Raw genomic sequence first — 23,891 nt, 5'->3', positions numbered from 1 at the left:
TCTCACGTCAATATACATGGTGCCAGGGAACAATGGCACAGAGCACAACCTATGCTGTAGACACAGAGTTTGTCGACATTCTCGGATTACACACATGCTACCTAGGAAAAGATGCCCCTGGGGACAGTAGTGGCCACACACCTCCATGCTCCTGAATGGGAATGACTGCAACACACGCTAACATCCCTGCACTATGCGTAACGCACACTCATGCACATCATGTCACAGGCCACCACATGGGACATGCCTGCTGGAAGGCCTCGCACTCGAGAGATCAACTCCCATGTCTGGAATCAGCATTAGTGCCAACTGACATGGAACCCACAAGTCCAGAACTGGACAGGGCACGGGCAAGGTCACAAAACCTGTTACACACCACCCCCACACATGATGCTGCAGGCATTGTACACTTGGAGAAGGTGTCAGGCTACATAACCTTGTGATGGAGTGACTACACACAGACCAGGGAACACATTGCAAGGAGGGGAAGGGAGGCAGGAGAGCACTGCAATACTGTGGGGAACAGGATCTGCACAGCACCATAAACCCTGGAAGTGTATCCACGGAACAGTGCACTTACAAATGCTGGTGAAACACAACAAACACACACATGTACCTACCCCCTTCCAGCTGCTGCATCTCCTGTAGGCGCCTGTCCAAGTCTGGAAAGACCACCGCCAGCACACGTTTCTGGATGTGGGAGAGACGGCGGCGCCCGCGGTTCTTATGGCTCTCAGGTGAGTCCCCCAGCAGGACCCGTGCGATCCTCCGCGTCCAGCACCGGATATCCTGCCAGCGTTTCCTCACCTGGGACAGGCGCCGCTTCCGACCATCCGCACTCCTCACGGCGCTGACGGCGTCCAGCCATATCTTCTCCTTGGCAGAGGCGTCTACCTGTGAGGATGAACAAGTGACACTACATCAATACACCTGGCACATGTCACAGGGACACAGATTAGAACACATTTGCTGTTTACAACAAGGCATAGTATGCATCCAACGCATTGCACCTTTGTCATAGGGACATGATCCTTTGGGGGAAGGCCAAAAGCAGTACGTGCCATTGAAGGGACACAGGTGGAATGAGGGCAACTACACAATCAATGATCCTGGCTCACACTGTGCATCACACCCACCCCTCCTGTCTCAGGGCACTGCTGGGAGGACTCTGCACACACCCCTCCTGTCTCAGGGCACTGCTGGGAGGACTCTGCACCCACCCCTCCTGTCTCAGGGCACTGCTGGGAGGACTCTGCACCCACCCCTCCTGTCTCAGGGCACTGCTGGGAGGACTCTGCACCCACCCCTCCTGTCCCTGGGCACTGCTGGGAGACATCATGCATTCCTCCCCCTGGGACCCCCCCTACAGTACATAGCATGTGTGTCACACCTGGACACAATGGCAGAAGTCACAGTCACAAAAAAGGGACACTGCACTCACCTGATAACCTGGACGCCCATACAGCATGGGGTACCGTGGGAGGATCACATCCATCAAAGCCATGTTCTCCTCCAGGGTGAATGGCTGTGACCTCTCCACAGCCCTTGACATGGTTCCAGGGAATCAGGAGCAGCAGCTGGGTCGTGGAATACAGAGATGTGCAGGCAAGTGCTCCCTCATGTGACCTGGCTGCCTTATATCTGCCTTGCTGGCCCATCTCATGCACAGGAGTACAGAGTGATTGGTCACTCACATTTGCATCCTATGTTTCCTCCAATCCCTTCAAACCTAGCAGTCTGTGGGTTCTCAATCTGTTTTTTCTCCTGCATGATGTCAGCCCCACAAACACATTGCAACAAAGTATATTCATTCCAACTGACTTCTGCTGTGCACCTTCCTGAACAAAATCAAAAATTGAACTTGGTCTCCATGACAACCAGCATGCATGTAGGCCTTAATACTTGTCCCTCATGTGTACCCTATGTAATTTGGAGCTTCACACACAGGTACGGTGCGTTCCGGGTCCCTAGGGCACCCCAAATGCATAGCAAAGGCCCTTACACCCGTGCCTACGTTCACTATCACTATGGGTGTCCTCGCGTATGCGTGCACGTGGTGGTACGGGCCGTACACGCGCCTGTACGCTCCCTATCACTATTGGTGTCCTCGCGTATGCGTACACGTAGTGGTACGACACGTACCGGGGTGGGGGTTCGACTCGAACGTACTAGGGTGTACATACACGGTGGTACGACACGTACACGGGTGGGGGTTCGACTCGAACGTACTGGGGTGTACATACACGGTGGTACGACACGTACAGGGGTGGGGGTTCGACTCGAACGTACTGGGGTGTACATACACGGTGGTACGACACGTACACGGGTGGGGGTTCGACTCGAACGTACTGGGGTGTACATACACGGTGGTACGACACGTACACGGGTGGGGGTTCAACTCGAACGTACTGGGGTGTACATACACGGTGGTACGACACGTACACGGGTGGGGGTTCGACTCGAACGTACTGGGGTGTACATACACGGGTGGGGGTTCGACATGTACACGGGTGTACATACAGGGGGGGGTGTACATACACGGGGAGTACGACTCGAACGTATGGGTGCTGGGGGGAGTGTTGGTCGCGTATGCGGGCACATGTCTCCATGGTTGCTATGGGAGTTCGGTGCGGACGGTGTTTTTACCATACGGTTGTACGGTCGGACGCACGGGTAGGATCGTGATTCCTCGGTCGGACTTCACTTTTCACATTTGTACGGTAAATCGTCCGAGGACGTGTCGGACACATTTTCCGACCCGAGGACGTGTGGGGAATTATTCCCGAGGCGGTTCGTATGGACTATTTACCATGCGAATCGTGATTGCCAGTTTGTACGGCACTTGTCCGATTCGTACGGTAAAAAGACCGGATTCGAGTCGGACGGGCCTTTTTTTTACCGGATCGTGATCGGCACCTCTGTCTTTTTTCTACACACTTTCTCCCTTCATTTTCTCCTGCAGTTCTTACGGGGGACAGTCCCTCAGTCATACTCGCTTCCCGCCATCTTCTCATTCGATCATTATGATTTTCTGGTCCGTACTGTCGACCAAACATGTACCTATACATTCCGCCACTTCGCTGTCTCTCACGTTCATGCATTTCGTCTTCCCATTCCGTCAAAGCCTCAAACTGTGTCGGTCCAGGTCTTGGTTCTAAACTCATCATTTTCTCTCTCAGGTTTCTCAAAATTGCCAAATTAAATGAACCATGTTCTGGAAAAGCTAGGACTCCATCATCCCTTGTATATTTTACCCAATTATCTAACCAGATACAAGTATGATATCCGTATTTCGCAACCATAAAGGATGCGGGAGTTTTTGGTGGAGGAGGTAACTGTCCTTCCCTTGTCACAATTGGTTTGTCCTTTTTAAGCCACCTTTTAATTTTGCCAAACCATGATTTTTTCTCCTTTTCTGGTGGATCGTAATACATTTTCCTGTCTTCCGTGTATCGCTAGTCTCTCCTTACAACTGTACTCTTTTCTGTCCAATCACAGCGCGACTCACAATAACGCACCAATCCAGAGCGTCTACGTCACTGTCACAATCCTCAAATCCCAGCGCGACTCACACTAACATACCAATAAGGAGCATCTACGTCACCCTGTATTTCTCCACTCTTAGCACAGCGTACACTAACGCACCAATCCGGAGCGTCTAACAGTTCTGACCCACTGTCCAATCCCAGCGCGGTCGTCCTGACGTCAGCAGCCGCTGCGGCAGCTCCTGCTCCTGTCTACCCCTCCTATACAAAACCGCTCAGTAAGTTTTTGTTTCAATTTCTACAATTCTGTTAGTAACAACATAGAAACATCTCCATTGTCTGCTTCACTAATCAAAGAATAGCAAAAGACCTTTCTCACGAGAATTCCGTCTTTCCCGAGAGCAGCGCTTACCTCTGCCCTACTACGGAATCATTACTTCCGTTGATAAAGTAGCACATCCCTCTACCTTACCCTTCTAGCAAGCATCAACCAACCGCTTCTCTAGAATTAAGACACCTAGTTGGAGACCCAATGCTCCTGAGAAATAAAACTAGAGTTCCGCCATTAATCGGAATGCCTTTTCATACACACACTGTCATACGGAAAACTGCAGTACATTCACACAGAATGCTGTCTTTCCCGAGAACAGCGAACAGTCTGTCCTACTACAGAATTATGACACTCGTAAACAAAACAGCGCTTCCCTCTGTTCTGTCCTTCTAGCAAGCTTAGAGAATACCTATTACCTTTTCAGTGATAAGCGTTATCGGAATGCCAGTTGGATCCCTGGTACCTAAGACCAAAATTTCACAGGTAACCTTCGCTATCATATACACTTTTCTCACACATAAAATATTTCTAATGGCAACACGCAACGATGCTACTGAATCGTACCCAGACAATGCGTCGTGCAACTTCAATCGCTACACGTTTCCCCTGTGTACCTACAGGGCAACAACAATTCCGTCTTTCCCGAGAGCAGCGCTTACCTCTGCTCTACTACGGAACCGTTACAAACTTCCGACTTCCCACATCCCAGAAGCCGTGCTAACGACATTAAACTCGATGCGACTCAACATAAAGTATTAGTACATAAATCAATACCGATCAATTATCAATAAGCTATATACAAGCAATAATCACCAAACCAAAACAATAACAAACCATCATACTGCTACCAGAAAAACTGCTGCAGCGTGGAATACAAAATCCCTCCCTCCGTCACAGACCAAAACTCTCACATGCATTCAATACATTTGCTGGTGGGGCCCATAACACCAACATTCACTCACCATCGATCTGTATTTCTCAGGAGGTGATTGTTCCAAACGCTGACATGAAAGGAAATACCTCTTTACCTTAATGAGCAATAAATCTACTTAACCTTTTGACTCATTAGGCCCTAAATTCCACCTTTGGCATTCCTCTCATAGATTGGCCATGGATCTGCTAGTTGCTGGTTTAAGTGAATTTCTAATTCTCAATGCATTTCAAATTAATACATTTTCTATAAATAAACAACCCAACTCCTTTGGTAATTAATCAAATCAATCTTTATCTAATCAATGCAAGTTAAATCATTTGTTATTCAAGCCGCCAATCATCATATTTACCTATTCTGGCTAATTGTCGTCCTCTAAGTCAAAATTTTAGGCATCAATTCAGTCTATCAGAGATTCAGGGAAACAGCTGTCCTGCAGTGTCACCGTCCTCTCCGTCAGCATAACGTCAGGATACCAAGAACGATCGTGTGCGCCCTAACCTCACTATTCTACCGTAATTTATAGTAATTTCAATATCACAAAGTAATGAATATTGGTTTTCGGATTTGCTGATTGGATAGTCAGGGATCGTCCGACAGAGTTCACACAAAATAATGTCTCTTAGGTCATGACTCTTGCTAGTTCCGGTTCTCTTAAACAGTCTTTGTTCAAAAGTAGCTGGCTGGCTTTCCAGAGCGTCCTTGAAGGATACATGTTCTTCTGGGGTCAGGTCCAGGCCACTGTTGCTTGTGGTGACGCATGCGCGCTTTACCCAGAACCTCGTGTAACGGCGTCGGTCACGTTAGATACTGAAGGCAGCCATTTTGTGGTAGGCCCAAATGGTCAACTTAAGCAAAAGAAACACAAAAAGCAATTAATACATAGAAATGGCTAATTAAATGTTATTCCCTCGCTAATACCCATATGTGTGTGTATTTATCTAGCAGAAAGCAACATTTAAGCAGTTTATACTTACTGAATAAAGCACAAATCACAAATACATCACAAAAGCAACATATGTAATATTCTAACTATCTATCATTAATATGCGTACAGAATTTAGTTTACGTATCAATTAAACCATGCAAATGCAATTCCCACGTGTAATTCTTTTGTTAATATAATTGGTGAGTTATCACATCAAACAGATTAGTAATATTACAATTAATTGATTATTTGGATTAATATAGACATGCAGAATGGGGGTATACAAAAATTTGCATTTCCCGCTCCAGCAGCTGCACGCGTCTGCTGCGCGCATCCGCTGCACAACGGAAATGCTAGGTTTAAGTAGTAAGCGGGCGCTAGTGCGCTAACCCGCATGTTCCGCCCCCAGAGGCAGCTGGAAGTAGAGAAGCTGGCAGCCCTCTATACTCTCCACTACAAACGGGCAAGCCCGCCGTGGACCGGAGTAAGAGGAAAAGAGCGGCTGAGGTAGGGGCCCTACATACAAGATAACCACAAGTGCAATGTACCAGCAATTGATTTAAAAACAGTTTAAAACTCAAATATCAGTGTCAATTTCAAAATTAAAACGCAAATAGCGCGAGTGCCTTACATCTATGCGTGTCGGGTAATAAGAAGATGTTGAATATTTTGGTACGTCAGTATGTGCGAGTGAGGAAACTAGGCATAGTGGAAAGAGGGGCCCCTCGTTGGTCTGATCCATTGAGGATCGTAAAGGTGTTGGAAGGTGCAGTGAAACCTGAAGATGGGAGAGTGCGGAATTTATGCCATGTGAGTGAGTGCAAGGAGGTTAGCGGGTATAATGGTCAGGAGTGTGGTATGCATGACACTGTAAGTGGATACTTGATGGGTGATGAGGTGTGTTCAAGGGTTGAAGCAAACGCTAGGGTGAGTGAGATGTGTAGGAGGGGTGGAGGTCAGAGTGATCCAGATGTGAGAGTACTTCGAAGTGCAAGAGAGAGTAAATTGCCTGGTCACATTAAAGAGTTTGTGATGGAATAATATTATATTTTAGTTATTTACAGTGTGCATTTTTATTTCCGGGTAGTTGGTGTTCTAAGGGGCAAATGAGCATGTGTAATTTATCTATTGTTGTTTTGTCGTGTCTGTTCTTTGTATTGAGGGGAAGGTGTGGGACATTGGAATGTTGTGAGTGGATGGTTGGTGAGGGACATGATCGGGTATCAGAATAGGAACATTGGGGGCAGCAGTTGAGCAGGAGTAGCTGTTGTGCTGGGGCTTGCTGGCATCGCTCTCTATGTATGAGGAACCAGGAACCGATGAATAAACACTTTGAAGTTAATATTACCTACCTGCGGTGGAGTCGTTCTTAACATGCAGTGCACTGTTTGTTATCACCACGGTATGACACCGAGCCTGCACACACCACACTGTTGTATGTGTTCAGGAAACTGTTAATAGTTTGCCCATTGGAGCATGTGTTTAATGTGCACCCACGCATAAGCCAGCAGCACTGCATTGCTCAAGGTGTGTGTGAGGTGGAAGAGGAGACGCAGACACGCTGTAAACAACACATTATTCTATTACTAAATGCACGGGTAACCAGCAAACACTGCAGAGCACATCCCTTGTCCTTGGTGCCAGGAGATGCATGGACAGAATGTAAAGGTATAGATGTATCACTCACAGGGTTTTTACGGTGTTTACTTACACATCAGTACAGCTATGGGGGACTTAAGACTTGAATGATGGATTCGGCAATATGGTGGTATAATAATAAATATGCCTGTGCTTGGGCGTCATGGTATAATCTCCGAGTTGCACTTGCTATGCTATACCATTACATTTCCTTTTTAGGATAGAGCGTGGCCATGAATGATCAGACCAATGAGATCCTCTTCTGAGCAGCTGTAGTGTCTGCCTGCCCTCCGTTACTGAGAAGTGCAGTCTCGCAGTCTGTCTGCAGTTATTGCCCTTCCATTTCTGGTGCTTTGCAGCAGTTTTACAATCTTCTTAGAGTTTCTCGTTGGTGAAATGGGTGTAACTTCTGATATTTATTTGTTTTTCCTCGTCTTCATTGCTTGATTTTGCTCTTGAGTAAGTGTCACTCATCGCCGTTGAAATGTCACTCATAATTACACTGAATTTATTAAAACTGTACTCATAGCAATCTGAAACCCTCAGCAGGTAGGCTTCATTTGGGCGTGGGTGAAGGCCGGTGATTTCTGGATTTAATGTGCTGCTAGGGCAACTTAAAATAAAGCTGCTGCCTGTAGGTGTCTGACTCTGGTCAATCAGACAGTGCGACGTCACAGAGGGGCGGGTGCATGGGCGGGAATGAACAACACGCAAGGTGCTGCTGCCTCCAGGATCCACATGGTTGACTGTCTGCCTGGAATATTTAATGACAGAGACACCTGCTCTCTGATTGGTTGATTGATTCTCCACAGGGCACCGGAGTGCCTTAATTAGGAGGCACTGTAGTGTGTAAACATTACAACAAGTGTGAAAGCATGCTCTACTAGCACAGCGCATGCCAGTGCGATTGCTGAAGCAGGTATTATGTTTTATTTTTGAATACCTACTCCATTTTCGTATGTTTATATTAAAAACAACTAATGAATAATTATAATAATTAATAGTTTGATGTTTTGTAATTAATCAACCTTATTAACAGAAAGAATACATGTGGGAATGCATTTTGAATGGCTAAAACAATAAGTGAACTAAGTCTGTATGCATATTAAAATGATAAACGTTGCTTGTGTGATGTTATTGTGATTTGCGCTTAAATAAACAAGCACTAACGGCTTTAGATGTTGCATATGGCTAGATAAATACACGCACATAAGGGTATAAGCAAGGGAATAACATTGTTTTAATTATTTCCATGTATTAATTACGATTTTTGTGTTTCTTTGCTTAAGTTGACCATTTTTGTCTGCCATAAAATGGCCGCCGACTGAATCTGACAGATACTAATGACATCAGTGAAGGGAGAGAAGAAGTCCGCCTGCGCAAACTTCAGCAGCTGTGACCTGCCGGTGACCTGTCATCACTGTGCCCACCAAGGCTGCTCTGGGCGAAAACCCAACCCTTCAACAAAAATTGTTACATTTAGAACTACGGATTCCTATTTCCCATACATTCGCTTTGAAACTTTTTCCGCATGGGAAAATCGACGAATGTTTCCTGATGCACCAAGATGCCATCCAATGAACCAATCAAAAGTTTTAAAAATTGTATTTGATACATTTTATATATAAATTTTAGTATAAATAGGGGTAGACTAGAGAGGTAAGGGGCTGATGATCAGAGATCCTGATGTTATGCTGACGGAGAGGACGGTGACTCTGCATGATAGAACAGAACTCTGACAATTTTTCTGAGGACCAGACTCTGACTTAGAAAACGACAATTAGCCAGAATAGGTAAATATGACAAAAGATGATATTGCATTATTAAGATTTAACCTGCATTTGATTTAGATAAAAGAAAATCTTTATTTGAATTAATGTGTCAGGTGATTATTTCATTGAACATGTTTATTGAATAATTTTTGAGTGTTAAGGCGTCATTAAACTAAATAACAACTAAATGATTCGATCGACCTATTGATGGAGGAATTGCTAAGGTGAGACAGGGGAAAGTGGTTCTTCCATCTAGAAAGCAGTTTGGTTCGGAACCAATGTCCCTTTGTAGGTGCGGATAGTTTGATAGAATGAATGTTGGTGTTATGGGCCCCACCAGCGTATGATGTGTGTGTGTGACTGAGAAATCATTCTGTCCGTGGAAATAGAGGGGAATTGAGGAACCCGAACTACACCACGATCGCTCAGTGCTGCGCAGCTGAGTTCCTCCAGCACGGCTCCTGCAGTGTTCCCGGAGCGGTATAATTGCGCGACTAATGCATTTGAGTGTGGTGATGCGGACAGCAGCACTAAAATGTGTTAGTCTAACTCCTGATGCGTGGTACTTGGCAGGGCTAGATGCATTTCCCCATTGACTTGCATTGAGGAAGCCGCCATGTCAGGCGGGAGACAGCCTTTTTGGTTTGAGAAATCGGGATTCTCCTGTCTGAATCGGGTCTATCGGCATATTGTGGAAGTATCGTAACCCGACGAAACCTTTGGTCATTATTCATACATGCCAGACCCCATTCAGACGGGAGACTACCGATTTTTCAAGTCAAAAATGGCTTTATTTTAGCTGTCTCCCGCCTGAACTGGTATTTTCTTCTATAGAAGTCAATTGGGGATTTTCATTCTCCCCATTTTTTATTTCTCCCACGTCCCTGTCCTAAAATGTTGGCCTGTATCATTATTACTGGATTTTGAGACTCGTCTCCGCCTAGATGCAGAGCACAAGGCATCATGCGGCTGCTGCAGGAGCCTTCCTGGTCACTAGAGGGCGGTGTGCGCAGCTGCAAATATCTGCATACCCAGAAGCCACTGCGACAAACACCCGTTTCATCACTACACGTGAAACAGGCATTTGTTTAATGCTGACAGAAGCACCTGTGAATGTGCACACGAAACCGTTCAGGACACTGCATGGCACGGCAACCTTGTAAAGTCGCCCTAATAGTAGTAAGAAATGTTTTTATTAGGAGTGCGCGGAATTCTATTGCTTTCATGGATAACATTAAAAGTAAAATTCGTGGATCACGCGCACTGCGTGGGGCCGTGAGAAGCGGAAGAAAGTAATTTTTGGGGGATTTCTTGACTAGAAACTCCAGTGTTAAAGTTGAAACATCAGCATTGCGGACTGTAGGGCAGTTTTCGGGATCTGATAATGTCAATAGTCAAGAGGCTACGATCCGTGTGTTTAAAAGATACTGAGGAGGAAGTGAAGAGCCGTCATGTAGGTAGTTGGGCCGCAGTTGGGCCTCGTTCGGGGCCTCCTCGGCCGCTTTCTCCGGTGAGGAGAGGAGGATCCCGCTGCTTCCCTCAGGAAGGCGCCATTGCAGCGCGTGTAACACTGGATGATGGGAGACGTCACAAGATCACGTGAAGGAGCGGGAGGTGCAACGCTCCTTCTTGTCGCTAGAGGTCAGCATGCTCCAGAGGAAGTCATTGCGTCACCACCAATCTGCATACCCACAATCCTGTGCGCACCTAATAATGCTACTTTAGTTTCATACTAAACGCAGGGCTCTTTATGGCTTTTAAAATGCAGACATTTAGGAACATAGGGGCAGATTTACTACTTCTGGCGCTTCTCTGCTAATGTGCAGGGATGCGCCAGAAGAGTTGTGCCGCATCTGCCCACCGTGTGCCACCACTGGCGCACGGATGGGCAGATGTGTGTCGCATCCACTGGTGGAAAATTGGCGCATTTCTGGAATTGTGTTGCAAGCGCAACGCAGCTCCAGCAAGGCTGGGGTTGTCCCTATCCCTAACAGGCTACGTCAATCCTTACGCCTGCTTCAAGCAGGTGCAGGGTCTCCAGCAAGGCTGGGGGTGTCCCTATCCCTAACAGGCTACGTCAATCCTTACGCCTGCTTCAAGCAGGTGCAGGGTCTCCAGCAAGGCTGGGGGTGTCCCTATCCCTAACAGGCTACGTCAATCCTTAAGCCTGCTTCAAGCAGGTGCAGGGTCTCCAGCAAGGCTGGGGGTGTCCCTATCCCTAACAGGCTACGTCAATCCTTACGCCTGCTTCAAGCAGGTGCAGGGTTTTGACGCAGCATGGCCGTAAAAGTGACTGAGTGAAATCTTGTAGATTTCACTCAGCCATTTTTTGAAATCCTGTGCAAGAAAGCCCTCATGTGGCGCAGGGCTTTACAACGAATACCCCCAGCATAGCGCTGGTTTTGTGACGCAACGGCAGCGCAAATATTGCGTAAGGTGCTTGTAAATTTGCCACATAGTGGCCAGAGTACTCAATCCGCTAGTAGGAAGACACGAAACGTAATTAGGCCTACTACTTTTTTACAGGAAAATTCCGGGTAATTAGCGTTTTGTGAGGTTGTAGATTTCACTCAGCCATTTTTTGAAATCCTGTGCAAGAAAGTCCACATGTGGCGCAGGGCTTTACAACGAATACCCCCAGCATAGCGCTGGTTTTGTGACGCAACGGCAGCGCAAATCTTGCGTAAGGTGCTTGTAAATTTGCCACATAGTGGCCAGAGTACTCAGTCCGCTAGTAGGAAGACACGAAACGTAATTAGGCCTACTACTTTTCTACAGGAAAATTCCGGGTAATTAGCGTTTTGTGAGGTTGAAAGGAAAGGCAAAGCCAATACCTATCACTATTGGGACTGTGATAATCCTATGTTACTGATAAACAAACAGAACAATATTGCATGGATGACCGCGGAGGGGGGCCTGCCAGTGAGGTCATTCATGCACAGCAGGGGCCTGTGCCCACACAGAAACTGCCCAAGGGGATGCCCCTTTGCCCAGAGACTACGGACCAGTCCATGCTGTATGGGCTGCTATGCAGCCAAGGACTAGAAGGAAAGTGAGGAAGAGGACGAACTGCAATAATACCCTCCTTCCCCACCCTACTCTTTAAAGTGGGTACTCTTTAAAGTGGCGGCCCCATTAAACAAGCATTGGCATAGCCAATAGGTCTCGCTTTCTGGACCTTATAAGTATTTAAGGGCATATCATCAACGAGGCGATAAAAAATTATCGCCGCTTTTGCGTCTGTTTGCGGATGAAAAATGGCGATAATTTTATCGCCTAATTAGGAAGGTCAGGCTATCGCGTGAAAACTTGCATTACCGCCTGTATTCTGAACGCCCAGCTTTGCATCTCTAGTGAGATGCAAAGTGGGCGTTCCTGCCCTGACGGAACAGGAGAAATGTCGCTAAGCAGCATTTCTCCAATTATCAATGGGCACGCTAACCTGCAGAGCGACAAGCAAAGTAGCGATAACCTCTGTTATCGCTATTTTCCTTACGCCTGTTTCCTGCTTCAAGTCTGATTTAGCCATAACATCCTATGTAAGGTGAATATCATGGCTAGGTATGCCTTGCCCTATCATCAAGCTATCGCCAAACTTTGTGAGATCATCGCTGGATTACCAGCGATAACCTCACATTTGGCAGTTAGCGCTTGTAATTTTATCGCTTTTGAGATAAGCGTTGCTAATAGCACGCTATCTCAGTGATAAAATTCCACGTTACCCGGCGATAATTATCGTAGCGCTTAGCGATAATTATCACCGGCCCTTGATGATATGCCCTTTAGTTATCCAGCACAATAGCCTTTGTGCAACAACATTAATCGTTGAATGGCTAAACCTTTATAAGGTCCCCAAGGCGAGACCTATTGGCTATGCCAATTTCTTTTTTTTGGTGGGGGGGCATAAATAACAGGACGGTGAAGGTTAGTTAGTTAAAGTGAGTGAGAGAGTCAGTAAGTGAGAGAGTTAGTGAGAGAGTCAGTGTTTTAGTGAGAGAGTAAGTTAGTGAGAGTTAGTGAGTAAGTGAGTGTTAGACCTGGCACCATTGGCGTGGGTCTCCTTTCCATTTTTGCTGTTGTCTCCTCTGATTTTGCTGGTATTAGATGCTCTGGGCGCTGTGCCACTGGCATTCAGTGCCACAGCGCGAATGCTCCCTGTGTAAATATGACATGTGAATTGGTATAGCCACGATTGGCTTATTTGGTTTACCTGTTAGTCCCTAGTAGCGTGGCCTGTGTGTGCCCAGGGCTGGTAAACCAAATGCTGCTGGTGGGCCTGCAGCGCTGGTTTGCGCCACCCACAGAAGCAGATTGTAAAGTGTGTCTCAGACCTGCCACTGCAGAGTCTGTGTGCAGTCCTGAACTGCCATCTTGGCTGTGATGTGCACCCACTTCCCAGCCCCTGAACCTTCCCTTGGCATCATGTAAACCACCCCTATGGTAAGGTGCATTGTATGTGTAAGGTAGGACATGCCTTGGTGTGTATAGCATGTCCTGATAGTGAATTACACCCAATTTCGCTTTTCACTACTGTAATGCTACCTGTTCTCCATAGGCCAGAATGGGCAGTTAGACTATTACATTCTATAGTCCTATCTGACCCAAAGAACATGGTGGAAAAACGAATTTAGTATGCCTGAGCTCAGAATATTAAACTACATATTTTAGTGAAGTTTATTTTTATATTCTGTGTTTGAAAATACCACTTTTAGAAAGTAGGTATTTTCTTGCCTAAGCCTTCCAGTGTGCTCTGCTGTTTGCCCGTTTGCGAATGGGAAAAAGCCTTTTGGGATGTATCATCCCAAAAGGCCATCACAAAATAGAGAATCTCAAAATGTGCGATTCTCTATTTTGCGAATGCAATTAAGGAATTGCAAATTGCGATTCCTTAAATGCAATTCTGGAAGCACCAGATATTTGCTATTTGGCCTTAAGGAATTGTAAATTAATTTGCGATTTTCTTTAAAAAAAGCACTTTTAAAATTTTTTTAGAAGTGCCATATGTCGCACATACATGCCCATAGGCCATGTATGTGCGCAAAATTTGCACACATGCATATTTCAGGGGTGCAACAGTGTCCTTTTGGCACCCTTGCAACATTGAAATTGCATTCTCAATTTGCGATTCTCTATTTGGTAATCGCAAATTGAGAATGTCTTCCTGTAGGAACCTGGGGTCACCAGGCCCTATGGGCGGTAACGTGGCGCGAGCCGGTCGGGCAACCAGAGGGCTATGTGTTAAGCAACCATACACCACACGCTTCTCATGGACTAGGGACACACACAATAAGTGACGCCACACCGTTGAAATTATGCAAATACTTCAAGTTTATCCAAGTAGGGCTGGTTAGATGCAGTTCAAGAGATATCAGTGTCATGCATGAGTTGTAATACAGACATTAAGCATACACAGGCCATACATGAGAGATGAATGCAGTTTCCAATCTAGACATGCAGTTTATGGATATGGCTAGGCACGGGTGATTCTAGCGCTGCGCGCGTTAAGCCAGGTTTCTCTCTGAACGGGGCATCTAGCACAGAACAATACTCGTAATGGGTGACACTGGATACTTCAACACGGAGCCTGTAGAACGAAGCGCTCCTTGTAATCAGTGACACGTAACCCTTTGAAGCAGAGCATGTAAACTAAGCGCTACTCGTGATCCAGGACATGTACTACGATCAAGCTGAGCATATGAAGCAACGCGCTTCTCGTAATCACGGGCATGTAATACTTTCAGGCAAAACATATGAAGCAGTGCGCTTCTCGTAATCACGGGCATGTAATACTTTCAGGCAAAACATATAAAGCGATGCGCTTCTCGAAATCACGGGCATGGAATACTTTCAGGCAAAACATATAAAGCAACGCTCTACTCTTAATCACTGGCATGTAATACTTTCAGGCAAAACATATAAAGCAATGAGCTTCTCGTAATCACCGGCATGTAATAGTTGCAGGCAAAGCATATAAAGCAACGCTCTACTCTTAATCACTGGCATGTAATACTTTCAGGCAAAACATATAAAGCAATGCGTTCATAGTCACTGGCTCCTGGGACGGTGAAACGGAGCAGGGGAAATCAAGCGCCGCCCGTAATCCAGGCTAGTCAGTTTCTCTAGAGTGGAGCTTTCAGCGGAGAGCGCAACAAGACTCGAGGAGCAAGTCTCTGGGTGCCGGTGCAGTTCGTAAGGCACCGCGCTCAGTTACGCTGAAGTGGGCACACGGAAAGGATCCCTCGGTGGGGTCTCTCCGTCGCGCAGGCAGGGGGGTGGGACTCCCACGGAGGGGACAACCCGGGCCGGGTGCGGTGAGGTTCCCAGACCAGCAGGGGGCGCACCAGGGGGAATCCCGGCCTCCGGGCTTACCTCCGTCTCGGCGTCAGCAGGCGTCCGTCCTCACGACGATGGGGGAACTCGGCCCCGACCTTGCGCTACTCCTCACACGGCTGCGACGGCAGCGGCGGGGCCCCGGGCTTCTCCTGGGCCTCGCGATACAGCAGGGCACTTCTCCAGGCCTCCAGGCTGCGGCGGTGAGTGCGCTGGCTTCGTCGACGCCGGGGGGGGGGCTCAAATTAAGGATGGGAGTAAAGTGCTCAGCGGAGCACGCTGCCGGGGGTCCCAGACCAGGGCAGGGAGCGCGGGGGTCACAGCGCTAGTACCTGGTCGATCCCCGGTGGCTTGGCAATTGGTTTAGTAATTAGTTCAATAGGTCAGCTTGGACACGCAGTCTCAGCTCGGGCATTCAAGGCTTACAGCTCGCTCTTGTCATGCAGTCTCAGTTCTTGAAGTTAGGTTTCAGTTCTTAGTTGACAGATGAAGTCTTTTGGCGCAGATGTATCTGGCGCCCTTAAGGGGTTCTGTTACAGGGGGTAGGAATGGAGAGGGCGACTAGATCCTTCCTAGTCAGGCTGGCAGAGAGTCTCTGGGTCCTCCTACTACTGGGCAAGATCAGTGGGATTCACAGGGCACCTCACTCACTTAAGAGGCAGTACCTAAATCCTGTCACTCTCAGAGGCATAAGTCCCTGGCTAGGCCCTACCGCCTACACTCCTGGTGGATTCTTCCAGCTCTGCTTTACCCCAATGGCCAACTCACCACAAAAGTTTCCCTCCCACTCTTAAGTAGCCCTAGGTCAGGTGACCTCTAGCCAAGGCGGCAAAAGTAAAACCCCACCTCCCTTCTAGAAGGTTCCAGCATATTCCAGGAGCTTCCCCACTTTACCTATGGGACAAAAAGGCGGGCTGGTGTCGCAACATTGTTGTGGGTCCCAGCCAGCTCCTGGCAGCTAGGGTGCTACTATGAAAAACGACCACCCTGCAGTAGCAGGGGTCTGCGGCAGCCATCTTGGGAGAGGGGAACACCTGCACCTTAACACTACAAAAACGAAAAAAAATGAGGGAAAAAGGGCCAAGTCCAACATAACCCCCTTCCAGCCAAAAGCCAGGGTAGACCGATCAATGCCTTGATGGTCTTCCCTGCTTGGGGCGAGAAAAGGTGGACGCAGGCCCGCAACGGCAGGAGCATCCGCAGGTTCTCCTCCGCTCTGGAACCCGATGGTTCCCTAACAAACCTCCCTGGACCAACGAAACCACCCCACTGGGGCTCCCTAGCTAGTTGTGGCCAGGACCGGCCCCTGGGCCGTCCAGATGTCTCTGGCCCGGGTGATCTCGCGGAGTGGGGGGCAGTAGCCCCAGGCCTGTAGTGCCCGTTGACCACTCCGGTCCTCCTCCTTGCAGTCCTAAACTGCCTCTGGTCCTTCCACCTGGGGTCCACACCCTTAGGCTGACCAGCCTTCAGGGGCGAGGCTTTCCTCCCCCTAACTCTCCTTCTGGGGTTCCTCACCCTACCCTGCGAGGCACCCTCAGACCACCACTTCCTCCTCAGTCTAGGGCCTTGACCCCTCAACTGATCCCTCAACCTAGGGTCTAAACCCTTAGGCTGAGTCGGTGCCCGAGGCGAGATCTTCCTCCCTCTGCACCCCCTCCCAGAGTTCCGCACCCTCCCACCGGGAAAGGTACCCCTGGAAGTCAATTTCGGGGGGTCCCTGTTAACAGAGGCCCCACCCGCCAGGTCAGGCAACCCCTGAGCCTGGCATCCCAGCACAGGATCTAAACCCTGCGACTGGGCTAACCCCAGAACCTCAGGCGCGCTGGTTACAGTCGCCCTGGGTCCTCCTGACACTAGGGGCTCCCCTGCACTGGATGGCACATCGGGACAGCCTAGGCTCCCAACCTGGGGCTCCCTTACGGAACTCTCCAGGCCCTGAGACTGCGGTTGGGGCACCTCGGGACACCTCCCCGTCTCACGCCTTCCTACAGATAGGTCGTGAGGCCCTATAACCCTCTCTCCCTGGGACCTAGCTGGGCTATCTGCCACTCCTCCCACCTCGCTGGGTTGGGAGATCCCTGCACCACCCCCTTCAGGTTCACACCCCAATGCCTCCTCAGACACCCTGGTGATGTCATCCTGGGGTAAAGAAAATTCTAGCTCCTGGGGAGCTTCCGGTATGCTGCCACCAGTGTCCTCACTGGACACATTCATCTGGAGGGCACGCAGCTCCAACTCCTTCATTCGAAGCTCGTGCGCCATCCTCCTCTCCTCCATTGCCCATTTCAATTTTGCTAATTCCTTTTCCTGTTCCAATCTGGCCCTTTCCCTTTCTTTCTCCTGCTCTAATTTGGCAAGTTCCCATTTTAATCGCCTCTCTTCCCTCCTGTCCTCGTACTCCTCTGGAGACGCGCTCCTCCTGGACCCTGTCCTACTACTGGCCCCAGAACGTCTTCCTGGGGGCACATTCTCGGACACGTCTACATTCAAGATGTCTAGGACTTCCTGGGCGCTCTCCTCCTGAGGTGCCTCTGGCGCCTCCTGTCCCTCATCCCCTCTCCCTTCTGGGTGGGCTTCTACCCATGCCCTAATGGCGGTACGGAGTTCCGGCCCTTTGGCCCTCCGCATCCCGGGCACCCCCAACTCCTGCGCGAACTCCCTCAGTTGCCTCACGGTGTACCCCTCGAGGTCCGCTAACCGGGATTCCATTCTGGCAGGTGGGGACCTAGACACTAAGGAGAAAATTCCTAGGGTGTAGGCAACAGTCAATAGCTAACCAGGCTTCTTGCACTCTCTACCTGGACAGTGGAACCAATAATCCAGCAAACAATGGTTTCTGAGCTCTGGAACAAAAAAAATGTAGGATAGGCGTTTAATTGTGGCGCCCTTCGCCTCACGGAAGGGTGCTGTATGGTCACAGGTCCCAAGGATCCCACCGCTCGCCAACAATGTAGGAACCTGGGGTCACCAGGCCCTATGGGCGGTAACGTGGCGCGAGCCGGTCGGGCAACCAGAGGGCTATGTGTTAAGCAACCATACACCACACGCTTCTCATGGACTAGGTACACACACAATAAGTGACGCCACACCGTTGAAATTATGCAAATACTTCAAGTTTATCCAAGTAGGGCTGGTTAGATGCAGTTCAAGAGATATCAGTGTCATGCATGAGTTGTAATACAGACATTAAGCATACACAGGCCATACATGAGAGATGAATGCAGTTTCCAATCTAGACATGCAGTTCATGGATATGGCTAGGCACGGGTGATTCTAGCACTGCGCGCGTTAAGCCAGGTTTCTCTCTGAACGGGGCATCTAGCACAGAACAATACTCGTAATGGGTGACACTGGATACTTCAACACGGAGCCTGTAGAACGAAGCACTCCTTGTAATCAGTGACACGTAACCCTTTGAAGCAGAGCATGTAAACTAAGCGCTACTCGTGATCCAGGACATGTACTACGATCAAGCAGAGCATATGAAGCAACGCGCTTCTCGTAATCACGGGCATGTAATACTTTCAGGCAAAACATATGAAGCAGTGCGCTTCTCGTAATCACGGGCATGTAATACTTTCAGGCAAAACATATAAAGCGATGCGCTTCTCGTAATCACGGGCATGTAATACTTTCAGGTTAAAGCATATGAAGCAGTGCGCTTCTCGTAATCACGGGCATGGAATATTTTCAGGCAAAACATATAAAGCAATGAGCTTCTCGTAATCACTGGCATGTAATACTTTCAGGCAAAACATATAAAGCAATGCGTTCATAGTCACTGGCTCCTGGGACGGTGAAACGGAGCAGGGGAAATCAAGCGCCGCCCGTAATCCAGGCTAGTCAGTTTCTCTAGAGTGGAGCTTTCAGCGGAGAGCGCAACAAGACTCGAGGAGCAAGTCTCTGGGTGCCGGTGCAGTTCGTAAGGCACCGCGCTCAGTTACGCTGAAGTGGGCACACGGAAAGGATCCCTCGGCGGGGTCTCTCCGTCACGCAGGCAGGGGGGGGGACTCCCACGGAGGGGACAACCCGGGCCGGGTGCGGTGAGGTTCCCAGACCAGCAGGGGGCGCACCAGGGGGAATCCCGGCCTCCGGGCTTACCTCCGTCTCGGCGTCAGCAGGCGTCCGTCCTCACGACGATGGGGGAACTCGGCCCCGACCTTGCGCTACTCCTCACACGGCTGCGACGGCAGCGGCGGGGCCCCGGGCTTCTCCTGGGCCTTGCGATACAGCAGGGCACTTCTCCAGGCCTCCAGGCCGCGGCGGTGAGTGCGCTGGCTTCGTCGACGCCGGGGGGGGCTCAAATTAAGGATGGGGGTAAAGTGCTCAGCGGAGCACGCTGCCGGGGGTCCCAGACCAGGGCAGGGAGCGCGGGGGTCACAGCGCTAGTACCTGGTCGATCCCCGGTGGCTTGGCAATTGGTTTAGTAATTAGTTCAATAGGTCAGCTTGGACACGCAGTCTCAGCTCGGGCATTCAAGGCTTACAGCTCGCTCTTGTCATGCAGTCTCAGTTCTTGAAGTTAGGTTTCAGTTCTTAGTTGACAGATGAAGTCATTTGGCGCAGATGTATCTGGCGCCCTTAAGGGGTTCTGTTACAGGGGGTAGGAATGGAGAGGGCGACTAGATCCTTCCTAGTCAGGCTGGCAGAGAGTCTCTGGGTCCTCCTACTACTGGGCAAGATCAGTGGGATTCACAGGGCACCTCACTCACTTAAGAGGCAGTACCTAAATCCTGTCACTCTCAGAGGCATAAGTCCCTGGCTAGGCCCTACCGCCTACACTCCTGGTGGATTCTTCCAGCTCTGCTTTACCCCAATGGCCAACTCACCACAAAAGTTTCCCTCCCACTCTTAAGTAGCCCTAGGTCAGGTGACCTCTAGCCAAGGCGGCAAAAGTAAAACCCCACCTCCCTTCTAGAAGGTTCCAGCATATTCCAGGAGCTTCCCCACTCTACCTATGGGACAAAAAGGCGGGCTGGTGTCGCAACATTGTTGTGGGTCCCAGCCAGCTCCTGGCAGCTAGGGTGCTACTATGAAAAACGACCACCCTGCAGTAGCAGGGGTCTGCGGCAGCCATCTTGGGAGAGGGGAACACCTGCACCTTAACACTACAAAAACGAAAAAAATGAGGGAAAAAGGGCCAAGTCCAACACTTCCCATTCATTCCTATGGGCCGCCTAGCCCATAGGAATGAATGGGAAGGTGTTCCTTATTTGCTAATCTCAATTTGCGATTCGCAAATAAGGAATATGTAGGATACGCAACATTTTTAGCAAATCCTACATAGATTGCATTTTGCGATTCTCTAATTGCCATTCTCTAGAAATCGCAATTTGAGAATCGCAAAACTCTTTTTTGATACATGTGGCCCTTGGTCTCTAAACTTGCACATTTGGGCAGAGTGCTCCAGGCTTTTTTCCGGTATTTGCTTACTGCTGCGCATGTGTAGAGTTTATCGTCTAGCACGCACTATCATTGCGGCCATCTTGGTAGTTTGTCTTTGCTTGGCTTGGGGGGTCGCTGTAATCAGGACAACGTGCTCTGTAGAGCACGCTCAGTCCATTATAAAGAAGTTGGTCAGGCCTGCATTCTTACAGTAGGGGGCTGAGTGTCCATCTCTTTTCCCAGTGTAACAGAAAGATTATTGGCTAGCACTTATATTTACGGTGAGAGGCACACCTGTGCTGGTGCAGCCTAACTTATCACAGCGACAGGCACTCCTTGTTTCCTTTGCCGCCTGCATTGCTTCCTGTTTTGCAGCATTGGCTCGGTGCAGGATACAGTGATACAATTTATGGATTCAAGCAAAGTGGGAGTCTATCCTTTTCTTCTACAGGTTTTGTTTTTAAAGCGCTGCTGCGGTGCACTTGTCTATCGGTGATAAACTAATTTTCTGTTCGTTTTTCTGCCCTCTATTTAGCCTTTTCCTGCTTGTTTCTTCCTTCTTACTGCCGTTTCCCTCCTCCTGCCACTCCGCGCCCAGCCCTTCTCACAGGACCTACTTAATGGAGGCCGCAGTGCGACCCCATTGGACAGACCCTCATGCCATCTCCCCCTGCGACAGTTCTCCTGTCCTGTTTGCCCATAGTTCTCTACCCTCTGCTGCCTTAGGTTTGTGCCTCCTCTGCTCGTTTCTGCTCATTATCTGCCTTCTTTTCTTCTCTCATTCTGCTAGTTTTGGGGCTTTTTCTGTCCTTTATGTTTGCCTCTCTCTGCTCGTTCTGCCTGGTATGTTTGCCTCTCTCTGCTCGTTCTGCCTGGCATGTTGCCTCTCTCTGCTCGTTCTGCCTGGTATGTTTGCCTCTCTCTGCTCGTTCTGCCTGGCATGTTGCCTCTCTCTGCTCGTTCTGCCTGGTATGTTTGCCTCTCTCTGCTCGTTCTGCCTGGTATGTTTGTCTCTCTCTGCTCGTTCTGCCTGGCATGTTGCCTCTCTCTGCTCGTTCTGCCTGGTATGTTGCCTCTCTCTGCTCGTTCTGCCTGGTATGTTTGCCTCTCTCTGCTCGTTCTGCCTGGTATGTTTGCCTCTCTCTGCTCGTTCTGCCTGGCATGTTGCCTCTCTCTGCTCGTTCTGCCTGGCATGTTTGCCTCTCTCTGCTCGTTCTGCCTGGTATGTTTGCCTCTCTCTGCTCGTTCTGCCTGGCATGTTGCCTCTCTCTGCTCGTTCTGCCTGGTATGTTTGCCTCTCTCTGCTCGTTCTGCCTGGTATGTTTGCCTCTCTCTGCTCGTTCTGCCTGGTATGTTTGCCTCTCTCTGCTCGTTCTGCCTGGTATGTTTGCCTCTCTCTGCTCGTTCTGCCTGGTATGTTTGCCTCTCTCTGCTCGTTCTGCCTGGCATGTTGCCTCTCTCTGCTCGTTCTGCCTGGTATGTTTGCCTCTCTCTGCTCGTTCTGCCTGGTATGTTTGCCTCTCTCTGCTCGTTCTGCCTGGTATGTTTGCCTCTCTCTGCTCGTTCTGCCTGGTATGTTGCCTCTCTCTGCTCGTTCTGCCTGGTATATTGCATCTCTCTGCTCGTTCTGCCTGGTATGTTGCCTCTCTCTGCTCGTTCTGCCTGGTTTGTTTGCCTCTCTCTGCTCGTTCTGCCTGGTATGTTTGCCTCTCTCTGCTCGTTCTGCCTGGCATGTTGCCTCTCTCTGCTCATTCTGCCTGGTATATTGCATCTCTCTGCTCGTTCTGCCTGGCATGTTGCCTCTCTCTGCTCGTTCTGCCTGGCATGTTGCCTCTCTCTGCTCGTTCTGCCTGGTATGTTTGTCTCTCTCTGCTCGTTCTGCCTGGTTGGTATGTTTGCCTCTCTCTGCTCGTTCTGCCTGGCATGTTGCCTCTCTCTGCTCGTTCTGCCTGGTATGTTTGCCTCTCTCTGCTCGTTCTGCCTGGTATGTTTGCCTCTCTCTGCTCGTTCTGCCTGGTATGTTTGCCTCTCTCTGCTCGTTCTGCCTGGTATGTTTGCCTCTCTCTGCTCGTTCTGCCTGGCATGTTGCCTCTCTCTGCTCGTTCTGCCTGGTATGTTTGCCTCTCTCTGCTCGTTCTGCCTGGCATGTTGCCTCTCTCTGCTCGTTCTGCCTGGTATGTTGCCTCTCTCTGCTCGTTCTGCCTGGCATGTTGCCTCTATCTGCTTGTTCTGCCTGGTATGTTTGCCTCTCTCTGCTCGTTCTGCCTGGCATGTTGCCTCTCTCTGCTCGTTCTGCCTGGTATGTTTGCCTCTCTCTGCTCGTTCTGCCTGGTATGTTGCCTCTCTCTACTCGTTCTGCCTGGTATATTGCATCTCTCTGCTCGTTCTGCCTGGTATGTTGCCTCTCTCTGCTCGTTCTGCCTGGCATGTTGCCTCTCTCTGCTCGTTCTGCCTGGTATGTTGCCTCTCTCTGCTCGTTTCTCACCTTCATTTGTCCCCGTTCTGCTTATTTCTGACCTGGCTGTTTGAAGGAGACGTCGCATCCGCAGCTCTCGGGTATCCCTAGGGCTGACAGTGCTTGGCTCTACAGAAGCTGAATGATTGACCAAGAGAGGAGTTTCAATTCTACTTCCATCCCATCTTGAATGCTGAAGTGTGCAGACCTTAAAGCGGAATGGACCCCTCACCCTGTAGAGTAGAAGCGTGGACGCTGGACCCCTTCTTACGTCTCTGTCACGACTGTATGGGGCATCTAATGCAATGTTTCTATATGTCGAGGCCTGACGGAGGCCAGGGAGAGATCTGTGATACCGCTGTTTTTAAAAGACCCCACAGACAATCGCGCAAGAGATGATCCCAACTGCAAACGTGTTTCTGAATATAGACAAGTTTAGAATAGCACTCAATACGGAAACAAGTCTGCATGGTTTATGTGGAAGCAATATTTCTTGTAAAAAAATAAAGGTTTTTGTAAATTGTGTGTTTCAATTTGAGATGCCTTCCAGAATCCATCAGTAATGAACTGTACAAATCAAAACAATATCAAACGTTGTATCCGATTCAGCCCTGCACAGCCTCCCTCATGCTGTTGA

Source organism: Triturus cristatus, chromosome 4_2 (genome assembly GCF_964204655.1).
Source record: "Triturus cristatus chromosome 4_2, aTriCri1.1, whole genome shotgun sequence".
Classification (NCBI taxonomy): domain Eukaryota; kingdom Metazoa; phylum Chordata; class Amphibia; order Caudata; family Salamandridae; genus Triturus; species Triturus cristatus.
Note: the sequence above shows the minus strand (reverse complement) of the source record.